Source organism: Schistocerca nitens, chromosome 8, assembly GCF_023898315.1.
Source record: "Schistocerca nitens isolate TAMUIC-IGC-003100 chromosome 8, iqSchNite1.1, whole genome shotgun sequence".
In the NCBI taxonomy this organism is placed as follows: Eukaryota; Metazoa; Arthropoda; class Insecta; order Orthoptera; family Acrididae; genus Schistocerca; species Schistocerca nitens.
In genome coordinates, this window is record NC_064621.1 from 113,638,598 (window position 1) to 113,651,486 (window position 12,889).

Below are 12,889 nucleotides of genomic sequence, written 5' to 3' on the forward strand. Positions count from 1 at the left end.
GTGGTACCGACGCGTACATACTGAAACGTCTTTGGATCGTCAGTGAGTACTTCATATTAGAAATTTCGTGTTCGCCCTGATGTGCATTAAAGGGCAGATTCTTCAGTAAAAGTTAGTTCTGCACTCAGTTACAGTATATGGCCCTAGCAGCACCAGGAAAACGGGTTCAGATGTGCTCGCCTTCCACTCGGCGTTGAGCGCCTACAGCGAGATTGCCTTCGGCCTCTGGCGCCAGGAGGGAAGGCGACACACCACGGCGCCATCAGCGCGTAGCAGAAGGCGGTGGTGGTGTGTCGGTCAGCATGGTTGCTTCCCAAGTAGCTGATCCGGGTTCGAAACCCGGACACCGCACGGAAGTTGTCTTCTTTACTCAGGAGAGTGTTTCCAACGCTCGCGATCGTCGAATTTCCGAACTGTCGTGTTACGAGTGATTTTCCTTCGCCCCTCGTCCCGCTCCGCGTAGGCTAGTGCGGATTGCGATTCACAGCATCGTGTGTCCCCATGTGTCGACTTGTCTCGACTTTGCTCGGCTGACGCGAAAGCTGACGCTTGCAAATGGGCGTATATGTAGAGGACAGGCGCTAGAAACGACTGGGAGAGACCAACTCGACAAACACACAACGGACCCTTTCATTTGACTGTGGCCGCAGGTTCGCGCGCGAATTTGGGTCCCGAGAGGCAAGAGAGGGGTCAGCGTGCTGGACCGTATCATTACAGCGCAACCACACAGAAAACTAAGGGAAAAGGCAAAATTAAAGAATCCAACAGCACGCAGACTTCCTAGTTAGCCACCGATTCGTGTACTAAGCACGCAAAAACGCTGCTTAACTTCGGTGATCGGACGAGAACCCGTGTCGTCAGCGTGGCCCACAAGTCGGCGAGAACGTTTCCAGACGTGCGGACATCTTAGTCCTTGTACAGATCACTTGGGATTTGCCTGGCAGTCTCTCGCACTGCCTTTTAGGGAAGCAATATGGAATAGCCCTTGGTGAGTTCTAACCCATAGCCTTACCGTTGTTAGCATGACACACTAACTTAGTGAGCTCACTGCCCACACAATACGACCGCTTCAGAACTCCAGCACCTGAGCCACCGTTTCATCTATCTTTATTAAGGCCCTACGATTCATTTAAACACGTATGTGTTGCTGTTGAGGTTTTCTCGCTGTCGTTTGGAACCCAGAGCCACAACACAACAACAACAACGGAAACGTCCGTGAGAAGAGCTAAACCTCGACACAGGAAAAGTATGTTCCGCTATTTCTTTTCGACCGCTCGGGCTGTCACTGTCGTCTCTAGTAAAATCTGCATGGCGTGTTTCTGCGTAATTTACTTGTTCTGTAAGATCAAGGGAGTATGTTAGTTTCAGAATGTTTAAAATGCATTGTCAGATGTGGGGTTCGAACCCACGCTCCCTTATGGGAAACCAGAGCTTACAGCTGGCGCCTTAGACCGCTCGGCCAATCTAACGTGCGAGGCAAGGACTCCAGAGACTTCCATCTGTAGCAATATCTCAAAGAACCTCACTGCGAAATCTGTTTCTTTTTTCGGTAGGATGGAATTATGTCAGTTTTAGAATATTGAAAACGCAATGTCACACGTGGCGTAGGAAATGCACCCTCCCTTTCGGGAACCAATGTGGCGCGTTGGACCGCATTCTTCCGTCGTTTCCAGTTTGAACTGTAACTAGCAAAACTGTATTTAGTAATAGGAACATTTTCACATCGATGCAAAGAAAACTAGATATTAACGAACGGCAAATAAGGCCGTTTCCTAGCATCAGCCACGCTGTGCATTACGCACTCGTGGGAAGCCAATGAAATACTTCCTGTGAGGCTCAAACTGTCGACCTTCACTTTACAATACTTAGGCACTGCCCCGGTGGTACCGACGCGTACATACTGAAACGTCTTTGGATCGTCAGTGAGTACTTCATATTAGAAATTACGTGTTCGCCCTGATGTGCATTAAAGGGCAGATTCTTCAGTAAAAGTTAGTTCTGCACTCAGTTACAGTATATGGCCCTAGCAGCACCAGGAAAACGGGTTCAGATGTGCTCGCCTTCCACTCGGCGTTGAGCGCCTACAGCGAGATTGCCTTCGGCCTCTGGCGCCAGGAGGGAAGGCGACACACCACGGCGCCATCAGCGCGTAGCAGAAGGCGGTGGTGGTGTGTCGGTCAGCATGGTTGCTTCCCAAGTAGCTGATCCGGGTTCGAAACCCGGACACCGCACGGAAGTTGTCTTCTTTACTCAGGAGAGTGTTTCCAACGCTCGCGATCGTCGAATTTCCGAACTGTCGTGTTACGAGTGATTTTCCTTCGCCCCTCGTCCCGCTCCGCGTAGGCTAGTGCGGATTGCGATTCACAGCATCGTGTGTCCCCATGTGTCGACTTGTCTCGACTTTGCTCGGCTGACGCGAAAGCTGACGCTTGCAAATGGGCGTATATGTAGAGGACAGGCGCTAGAAACGACTGGGAGAGACCAACTCGACAAACACACAACGGACCCTTTCATTTGACTGTGGCCGCAGGTTCGCGCGCGAATTTGGGTCCCGAGAGGCAAGAGAGGGGTCAGCGTGCTAGACCGTATCATTACAGCGCAACCACACAGAAAACTAAGGGAAAAGGCAAAATTAAAGAATCCAACAGCACGCAGACTTCCTAGTTAGCCACCGATTCGTGTACTAAGCACGCAAAAACGCTGCTTAACTTCGGTGATCGGACGAGAACCCGTGTCGTCAGCGTGGCCCACAAGTCGGCGAGAACGTTTCCAGACGTGCGGACATCTTAGTCCTTGTACAGATCACTTGGGATTTGCCTGGCAGTCTCTCGCACTGCCTTTTAGGGAAGCAATATGGAATAGCCCTTGGTGGGTTCTACCCCTTGCCTTACCGTTGTTAGCATGACACACTAACTTAGTGAGCTCACTGCCCACACAATACGACCGCTTCAGAACTCCAGCACCTGAGCCACCGTTTCATCTATCTTTATTAAGGCCCTACGATTCATTTAAACACGTATGTGTTGCTGTTGAGGTTTTCTCGCTGTCGTTTGGAACCCAGAGCCACAACACAACAACAACAACGGAAACGTCCGTGAGAAGAGCTAAACCTCGACACAGGAAAAGTATGTTCCGCTATTTCTTTTCGACCGCTCGGGCTGTCACTGTCGTCTCTAGTAAAATCTGCATGGCGTGTTTCTGCGTAATTTACTTGTTCTGTAAGATCTAGGGAGTATGTTAGTTTCAGAATGTTTAAAATGCATTGTCAGATGTGGGGTTCGAACCCACGCTCCCTTACGGGAACCAGAGCTTAAATCTGGCGCCTTAGACCGCTCGGCCAATCTGACGTGCGAGGCAAGGACTCCAGAGACTTCCATCTGTAGCAATATCTCAAAGAACCTCACTGCGAAATCTGTTTCTTTTTTCGGTAGGATGGAATTATGTCAGTTTTAGAATATTGAAAACGCAATGTCAGACGTGGCGTAGGAAATGCACCCTTCCTTTCGGGAACCAATGTGGCGCGTTGGACCGCTTTCTTCCGTCGTTTCCAGTTTGAACTGTAACTAGCAAAACTGTATTTAGTAATAGGAACATTTTCACATCGATGCAAAGAAAACTAGATATTAACGAACGGCAAATAAGGCCGTTTCCTAGCAACAGCCACGCTGTGCATTACGCACTCGTGGGAAGCCAATGAAATACTTCCTGTGAGGCTCAAACTGTCGACCTTCACTTTACAATACTTAGGCACTGCCCCGGTGGTACCGACGCGTACATACTGAAACGTCTTTGGATCGTCAGTGAGTACTTCATATTAGAAATTTCGTGTTCGCCCTGATGTGCATTAAAGGGCAGATTCTTCAGTAAAAGTTAGTTCTGCACTCAGTTACAGTATATGGCCCTAGCAGCACCAGGAAAACGGGTTCAGATGTGCTCGCCTTCCACTCGGCGTTGAGCGCCTACAGCGAGATTGCCTTCGGCCTCTGGCGCCAGGAGGGAAGGCGACACACCACGGCGCCATCAGCGCGTAGCAGAAGGCGGTGGTGGTGTGTCGGTCAGCATGGTTGCTTCCCAAGTAGCTGATCCGGGTTCGAAACCCGGACACCGCACGGAAGTTGTCTTCTTTACTCAGGAGAGTGTTTCCAACGCTCGCGATCGTCGAATTTCCGAACTGTCGTGTTACGAGTGATTTTCCTTCGCCCCTCGTCCCGCTCCGCGTAGGCTAGTGCGGATTGCGATTCACAGCATCGTGTGTCCCCATGTGTCGACTTGTCTCGACTTTGCTCGGCTGACGCGAAAGCTGACGCTTGCAAATGGGCGTATATGTAGAGGACAGGCGCTAGAAACGACTGGGAGAGACCAACTCGACAAACACACAACGGACCCTTTCATTTGACTGTGGCCGCAGGTTCGCGCGCGAATTTGGGTCCCGAGAGGCAAGAGAGGGGTCAGCGTGCTGGACCGTATCATTACAGCGCAACCACACAGAAAACTAAGGGAAAAGGCAAAATTAAAGAATCCAACAGCACGCAGACTTCCTAGTTAGCCACCGATTCGTGTACTAAGCACGCAAAAACGCTGCTTAACTTCGGTGATCGGACGAGAACCCGTGTCGTCAGCGTGGCCCACAAGTCGGCGAGAACGTTTCCAGACGTGCGGACATCTTAGTCCTTGTACAGATCACTTGGGATTTGCCTGGCAGTCTCTCGCACTGCCTTTTAGGGAAGCAATATGGAATAGCCCTTGGTGGGTTCTACCCCTTGCCTTACCGTTGTTAGCATGACACACTAACTTAGTGAGCTCACTGCCCACACAATACGACCGCTTCAGAACTCCAGCACCTGAGCCACCGTTTCATCTATCTTTATTAAGGCCCTACGATTCATTTAAACACGTATGTGTTGCTGTTGAGGTTTTCTCGCTGTCGTTTGGAACCCAGAGCCACAACACAACAACAACAACGGAAACGTCCGTGAGAAGAGCTAAACCTCGACACAGGAAAAGTATGTTCCGCTATTTCTTTTCGACCGCTCGGGCTGTCACTGTCGTCTCTAGTAAAATCTGCATGGCGTGTTTCTGCGTAATTTACTTGTTCTGTAAGATCTAGGGAGTATGTTAGTTTCAGAATGTTTAAAATGCATTGTCAGATGTGGGGTTCGAACCCACGCTCCCTTACGGGAACCAGAGCTTAAATCTGGCGCCTTAGACCGCTCGGCCAATCTGACGTGCGAGGCAAGGACTCCAGAGACTTCCATCTGTAGCAATATCTCAAAGAACCTCACTGCGAAATCTGTTTCTTTTTTCGGTAGGATGGAATTATGTCAGTTTTAGAATATTGAAAACGCAATGTCAGACGTGGCGTAGGAAATGCACCCTTCCTTTCGGGAACCAATGTGGCGCGTTGGACCGCTTTCTTCCGTCGTTTCCAGTTTGAACTGTAACTAGCAAAACTGTATTTAGTAATAGGAACATTTTCACATCGATGCAAAGAAAACTAGATATTAACGAACGGCAAATAAGGCCGTTTCCTAGCAACAGCCACGCTGTGCATTACGCACTCGTGGGAAGCCAATGAAATACTTCCTGTGAGGCTCAAACTGTCGACCTTCACTTTACAATACTTAGGCACTGCCCCGGTGGTACCGACGCGTACATACTGAAACGTCTTTGGATCGTCAGTGAGTACTTCATATTAGAAATTTCGTGTTCGCCCTGATGTGCATTAAAGGGCAGATTCTTCAGTAAAAGTTAGTTCTGCACTCAGTTACAGTATATGGCCCTAGCAGCACCAGGAAAACGGGTTCAGATGTGCTCGCCTTCCACTCGGCGTTGAGCGCCTACAGCGAGATTGCCTTCGGCCTCTGGCGCCAGGAGGGAAGGCGACACACCACGGCGCCATCAGCGCGTAGCAGAAGGCGGTGGTGGTGTGTCGGTCAGCATGGTTGCTTCCCAAGTAGCTGATCCGGGTTCGAAACCCGGACACCGCACGGAAGTTGTCTTCTTTACTCAGGAGAGTGTTTCCAACGCTCGCGATCGTCGAATTTCCGAACTGTCGTGTTACGAGTGATTTTCCTTCGCCCCTCGTCCCGCTCCGCGTAGGCTAGTGCGGATTGCGATTCACAGCATCGTGTGTCCCCATGTGTCGACTTGTCTCGACTTTGCTCGGCTGACGCGAAAGCTGACGCTTGCAAATGGGCGTATATGTAGAGGACAGGCGCTAGAAACGACTGGGAGAGACCAACTCGACAAACACACAACGGACCCTTTCATTTGACTGTGGCCGCAGGTTCGCGCGCGAATTTGGGTCCCGAGAGGCAAGAGAGGGGTCAGCGTGCTGGACCGTATCATTACAGCGCAACCACACAGAAAACTAAGGGAAAAGGCAAAATTAAAGAATCCAACAGCACGCAGACTTCCTAGTTAGCCACCGATTCGTGTACTAAGCACGCAAAAACGCTGCTTAACTTCGGTGATCGGACGAGAACCCGTGTCGTCAGCGTGGCCCACAAGTCGGCGAGAACGTTTCCAGACGTGCGGACATCTTAGTCCTTGTACAGATCACTTGGGATTTGCCTGGCAGTCTCTCGCACTGCCTTTTAGGGAAGCAATATGGAATAGCCCTTGGTGGGTTCTACCCCTTGCCTTACCGTTGTTAGCATGACACACTAACTTAGTGAGCTCACTGCCCACACAATACGACCGCTTCAGAACTCCAGCACCTGAGCCACCGTTTCATCTATCTTTATTAAGGCCCTACGATTCATTTAAACACGTATGTGTTGCTGTTGAGGTTTTCTCGCTGTCGTTTGGAACCCAGAGCCACAACACAACAACAACAACGGAAACGTCCGTGAGAAGAGCTAAACCTCGACACAGGAAAAGTATGTTCCGCTATTTCTTTTCGACCGCTCGGGCTGTCACTGTCGTCTCTAGTAAAATCTGCATGGCGTGTTTCTGCGTAATTTACTTGTTCTGTAAGATCTAGGGAGTATGTTAGTTTCAGAATGTTTAAAATGCATTGTCAGATGTGGGGTTCGAACCCACGCTCCCTTACGGGAACCAGAGCTTAAATCTGGCGCCTTAGACCGCTCGGCCAATCTGACGTGCGAGGCAAGGACTCCAGAGACTTCCATCTGTAGCAATATCTCAAAGAACCTCACTGCGAAATCTGTTTCTTTTTTCGGTAGGATGGAATTATGTCAGTTTTAGAATATTGAAAACGCAATGTCAGACGTGGCGTAGGAAATGCACCCTTCCTTTCGGGAACCAATGTGGCGCGTTGGACCGCTTTCTTCCGTCGTTTCCAGTTTGAACTGTAACTAGCAAAACTGTATTTAGTAATAGGAACATTTTCACATCGATGCAAAGAAAACTAGATATTAACGAACGGCAAATAAGGCCGTTTCCTAGCAACAGCCACGCTGTGCATTACGCACTCGTGGGAAGCCAATGAAATACTTCCTGTGAGGCTCAAACTGTCGACCTTCACTTTACAATACTTAGGCACTGCCCCGGTGGTACCGACGCGTACATACTGAAACGTCTTTGGATCGTCAGTGAGTACTTCATATTAGAAATTTCGTGTTCGCCCTGATGTGCATTAAAGGGCAGATTCTTCAGTAAAAGTTAGTTCTGCACTCAGTTACAGTATATGGCCCTAGCAGCACCAGGAAAACGGGTTCAGATGTGCTCGCCTTCCACTCGGCGTTGAGCGCCTACAGCGAGATTGCCTTCGGCCTCTGGCGCCAGGAGGGAAGGCGACACACCACGGCGCCATCAGCGCGTAGCAGAAGGCGGTGGTGGTGTGTCGGTCAGCATGGTTGCTTCCCAAGTAGCTGATCCGGGTTCGAAACCCGGACACCGCACGGAAGTTGTCTTCTTTACTCAGGAGAGTGTTTCCAACGCTCGCGATCGTCGAATTTCCGAACTGTCGTGTTACGAGTGATTTTCCTTCGCCCCTCGTCCCGCTCCGCGTAGGCTAGTGCGGATTGCGATTCACAGCATCGTGTGTCCCCATGTGTCGACTTGTCTCGACTTTGCTCGGCTGACGCGAAAGCTGACGCTTGCAAATGGGCGTATATGTAGAGGACAGGCGCTAGAAACGACTGGGAGAGACCAACTCGACAAACACACAACGGACCCTTTCATTTGACTGTGGCCGCAGGTTCGCGCGCGAATTTGGGTCCCGAGAGGCAAGAGAGGGGTCAGCGTGCTGGACCGTATCATTACAGCGCAACCACACAGAAAACTAAGGGAAAAGGCAAAATTAAAGAATCCAACAGCACGCAGACTTCCTAGTTAGCCACCGATTCGTGTACTAAGCACGCAAAAACGCTGCTTAACTTCGGTGATCGGACGAGAACCCGTGTCGTCAGCGTGGCCCACAAGTCGGCGAGAACGTTTCCAGACGTGCGGACATCTTAGTCCTTGTACAGATCACTTGGGATTTGCCTGGCAGTCTCTCGCACTGCCTTTTAGGGAAGCAATATGGAATAGCCCTTGGTGGGTTCTACCCCTTGCCTTACCGTTGTTAGCATGACACACTAACTTAGTGAGCTCACTGCCCACACAATACGACCGCTTCAGAACTCCAGCACCTGAGCCACCGTTTCATCTATCTTTATTAAGGCCCTACGATTCATTTAAACACGTATGTGTTGCTGTTGAGGTTTTCTCGCTGTCGTTTGGAACCCAGAGCCACAACACAACAACAACAACGGAAACGTCCGTGAGAAGAGCTAAACCTCGACACAGGAAAAGTATGTTCCGCTATTTCTTTTCGACCGCTCGGGCTGTCACTGTCGTCTCTAGTAAAATCTGCATGGCGTGTTTCTGCGTAATTTACTTGTTCTGTAAGATCTAGGGAGTATGTTAGTTTCAGAATGTTTAAAATGCATTGTCAGATGTGGGGTTCGAACCCACGCTCCCTTACGGGAACCAGAGCTTAAATCTGGCGCCTTAGACCGCTCGGCCAATCTGACGTGCGAGGCAAGGACTCCAGAGACTTCCATCTGTAGCAATATCTCAAAGAACCTCACTGCGAAATCTGTTTCTTTTTTCGGTAGGATGGAATTATGTCAGTTTTAGAATATTGAAAACGCAATGTCAGACGTGGCGTAGGAAATGCACCCTTCCTTTCGGGAACCAATGTGGCGCGTTGGACCGCTTTCTTCCGTCGTTTCCAGTTTGAACTGTAACTAGCAAAACTGTATTTAGTAATAGGAACATTTTCACATCGATGCAAAGAAAACTAGATATTAACGAACGGCAAATAAGGCCGTTTCCTAGCAACAGCCACGCTGTGCATTACGCACTCGTGGGAAGCCAATGAAATACTTCCTGTGAGGCTCAAACTGTCGACCTTCACTTTACAATACTTAGGCACTGCCCCGGTGGTACCGACGCGTACATACTGAAACGTCTTTGGATCGTCAGTGAGTACTTCATATTAGAAATTTCGTGTTCGCCCTGATGTGCATTAAAGGGCAGATTCTTCAGTAAAAGTTAGTTCTGCACTCAGTTACAGTATATGGCCCTAGCAGCACCAGGAAAACGGGTTCAGATGTGCTCGCCTTCCACTCGGCGTTGAGCGCCTACAGCGAGATTGCCTTCGGCCTCTGGCGCCAGGAGGGAAGGCGACACACCACGGCGCCATCAGCGCGTAGCAGAAGGCGGTGGTGGTGTGTCGGTCAGCATGGTTGCTTCCCAAGTAGCTGATCCGGGTTCGAAACCCGGACACCGCACGGAAGTTGTCTTCTTTACTCAGGAGAGTGTTTCCAACGCTCGCGATCGTCGAATTTCCGAACTGTCGTGTTACGAGTGATTTTCCTTCGCCCCTCGTCCCGCTCCGCGTAGGCTAGTGCGGATTGCGATTCACAGCATCGTGTGTCCCCATGTGTCGACTTGTCTCGACTTTGCTCGGCTGACGCGAAAGCTGACGCTTGCAAATGGGCGTATATGTAGAGGACAGGCGCTAGAAACGACTGGGAGAGACCAACTCGACAAACACACAACGGACCCTTTCATTTGACTGTGGCCGCAGGTTCGCGCGCGAATTTGGGTCCCGAGAGGCAAGAGAGGGGTCAGCGTGCTGGACCGTATCATTACAGCGCAACCACACAGAAAACTAAGGGAAAAGGCAAAATTAAAGAATCCAACAGCACGCAGACTTCCTAGTTAGCCACCGATTCGTGTACTAAGCACGCAAAAACGCTGCTTAACTTCGGTGATCGGACGAGAACCCGTGTCGTCAGCGTGGCCCACAAGTCGGCGAGAACGTTTCCAGACGTGCGGACATCTTAGTCCTTGTACAGATCACTTGGGATTTGCCTGGCAGTCTCTCGCACTGCCTTTTAGGGAAGCAATATGGAATAGCCCTTGGTGGGTTCTACCCCTTGCCTTACCGTTGTTAGCATGACACACTAACTTAGTGAGCTCACTGCCCACACAATACGACCGCTTCAGAACTCCAGCACCTGAGCCACCGTTTCATCTATCTTTATTAAGGCCCTACGATTCATTTAAACACGTATGTGTTGCTGTTGAGGTTTTCTCGCTGTCGTTTGGAACCCAGAGCCACAACACAACAACAACAACGGAAACGTCCGTGAGAAGAGCTAAACCTCGACACAGGAAAAGTATGTTCCGCTATTTCTTTTCGACCGCTCGGGCTGTCACTGTCGTCTCTAGTAAAATCTGCATGGCGTGTTTCTGCGTAATTTACTTGTTCTGTAAGATCTAGGGAGTATGTTAGTTTCAGAATGTTTAAAATGCATTGTCAGATGTGGGGTTCGAACCACGCTCCCTTACGGGAACCAGAGCTTAAATCTGGCGCCTTAGACCGCTCGGCCAATCTGACGTGCGAGGCAAGGACTCCAGAGACTTCCATCTGTAGCAATATCTCAAAGAACCTCACTGCGAAATCTGTTTCTTTTTTCGGTAGGATGGAATTATGTCAGTTTTAGAATATTGAAAACGCAATGTCAGACGTGGCGTAGGAAATGCACCCTTCCTTTCGGGAACCAATGTGGCGCGTTGGACCGCTTTCTTCCGTCGTTTCCAGTTTGAACTGTAACTAGCAAAACTGTATTTAGTAATAGGAACATTTTCACATCGATGCAAAGAAAACTAGATATTAACGAACGGCAAATAAGGCCGTTTCCTAGCAACAGCCACGCTGTGCATTACGCACTCGTGGGAAGCCAATGAAATACTTCCTGTGAGGCTCAAACTGTCGACCTTCACTTTACAATACTTAGGCACTGCCCCGGTGGTACCGACGCGTACATACTGAAACGTCTTTGGATCGTCAGTGAGTACTTCATATTAGAAATTTCGTGTTCGCCCTGATGTGCATTAAAGGGCAGATTCTTCAGTAAAAGTTAGTTCTGCACTCAGTTACAGTATATGGCCCTAGCAGCACCAGGAAAACGGGTTCAGATGTGCTCGCCTTCCACTCGGCGTTGAGCGCCTACAGCGAGATTGCCTTCGGCCTCTGGCGCCAGGAGGGAAGGCGACACACCACGGCGCCATCAGCGCGTAGCAGAAGGCGGTGGTGGTGTGTCGGTCAGCATGGTTGCTTCCCAAGTAGCTGATCCGGGTTCGAAACCCGGACACCGCACGGAAGTTGTCTTCTTTACTCAGGAGAGTGTTTCCAACGCTCGCGATCGTCGAATTTCCGAACTGTCGTGTTACGAGTGATTTTCCTTCGCCCCTCGTCCCGCTCCGCGTAGGCTAGTGCGGATTGCGATTCACAGCATCGTGTGTCCCCATGTGTCGACTTGTCTCGACTTTGCTCGGCTGACGCGAAAGCTGACGCTTGCAAATGGGCGTATATGTAGAGGACAGGCGCTAGAAACGACTGGGAGAGACCAACTCGACAAACACACAACGGACCCTTTCATTTGACTGTGGCCGCAGGTTCGCGCGCGAATTTGGGTCCCGAGAGGCAAGAGAGGGGTCAGCGTGCTGGACCGTATCATTACAGCGCAACCACACAGAAAACTAAGGGAAAAGGCAAAATTAAAGAATCCAACAGCACGCAGACTTCCTAGTTAGCCACCGATTCGTGTACTAAGCACGCAAAAACGCTGCTTAACTTCGGTGATCGGACGAGAACCCGTGTCGTCAGCGTGGCCCACAAGTCGGCGAGAACGTTTCCAGACGTGCGGACATCTTAGTCCTTGTACAGATCACTTGGGATTTGCCTGGCAGTCTCTCGCACTGCCTTTTAGGGAAGCAATATGGAATAGCCCTTGGTGGGTTCTACCCCTTGCCTTACCGTTGTTAGCATGACACACTAACTTAGTGAGCTCACTGCCCACACAATACGACCGCTTCAGAACTCCAGCACCTGAGCCACCGTTTCATCTATCTTTATTAAGGCCCTACGATTCATTTAAACACGTATGTGTTGCTGTTGAGGTTTTCTCGCTGTCGTTTGGAACCCAGAGCCACAACACAACAACAACAACGGAAACGTCCGTGAGAAGAGCTAAACCTCGACACAGGAAAAGTATGTTCCGCTATTTCTTTTCGACCGCTCGGGCTGTCACTGTCGTCTCTAGTAAAATCTGCATGGCGTGTTTCTGCGTAATTTACTTGTTCTGTAAGATCTAGGGAGTATGTTAGTTTCAGAATGTTTAAAATGCATTGTCAGATGTGGGGTTCGAACCCACGCTCCCTTACGGGAACCAGAGCTTAAATCTGGCGCCTTAGACCGCTCGGCCAATCTGACGTGCGAGGCAAGGACTCCAGAGACTTCCATCTGTAGCAATATCTCAAAGAACCTCACTGCGAAATCTGTTTCTTTTTTCGGTAGGATGGAATTATGTCAGTTTTAGAATATTGAAAACGCAATGTCAGACGTGGCGTAGGAAATGCACCCTTC

At 50.0% G+C, this 12,889-nt stretch overlaps 6 non-coding genes across 6 annotated transcripts; all 6 read right to left on the bottom strand.

Moving 5' to 3' along the window:
* Positions 1-3,263: 3,263 nt before the first annotated feature.
* Positions 3,264-3,347, bottom strand: Trnal-uaa (transfer RNA leucine (anticodon UAA)). The gene has a single exon. It is a non-coding gene; the product is annotated as a tRNA-Leu (tRNA).
* A 1,794-nt stretch (positions 3,348-5,141) lies between these two features.
* Positions 5,142-5,225, bottom strand: Trnal-uaa (transfer RNA leucine (anticodon UAA)). Its single transcript has one exon. It is a non-coding gene; the product is annotated as a tRNA-Leu (tRNA).
* A 1,794-nt stretch (positions 5,226-7,019) lies between these two features.
* On the bottom strand, positions 7,020-7,103 carry Trnal-uaa (transfer RNA leucine (anticodon UAA)). The gene has a single exon. It is a non-coding gene; the product is annotated as a tRNA-Leu (tRNA).
* A 1,794-nt stretch (positions 7,104-8,897) lies between these two features.
* Trnal-uaa (transfer RNA leucine (anticodon UAA)) lies at positions 8,898-8,981 on the bottom strand. Its single transcript has one exon. It is a non-coding gene; the product is annotated as a tRNA-Leu (tRNA).
* Positions 8,982-10,775: 1,794 nt separating this feature from the next.
* Trnal-uaa (transfer RNA leucine (anticodon UAA)) lies at positions 10,776-10,858 on the bottom strand. The gene has a single exon. It is a non-coding gene; the product is annotated as a tRNA-Leu (tRNA).
* Positions 10,859-12,652: 1,794 nt separating this feature from the next.
* On the bottom strand, positions 12,653-12,736 carry Trnal-uaa (transfer RNA leucine (anticodon UAA)). Its single transcript has one exon. It is a non-coding gene; the product is annotated as a tRNA-Leu (tRNA).
* Positions 12,737-12,889: the final 153 nt, after the last annotated feature.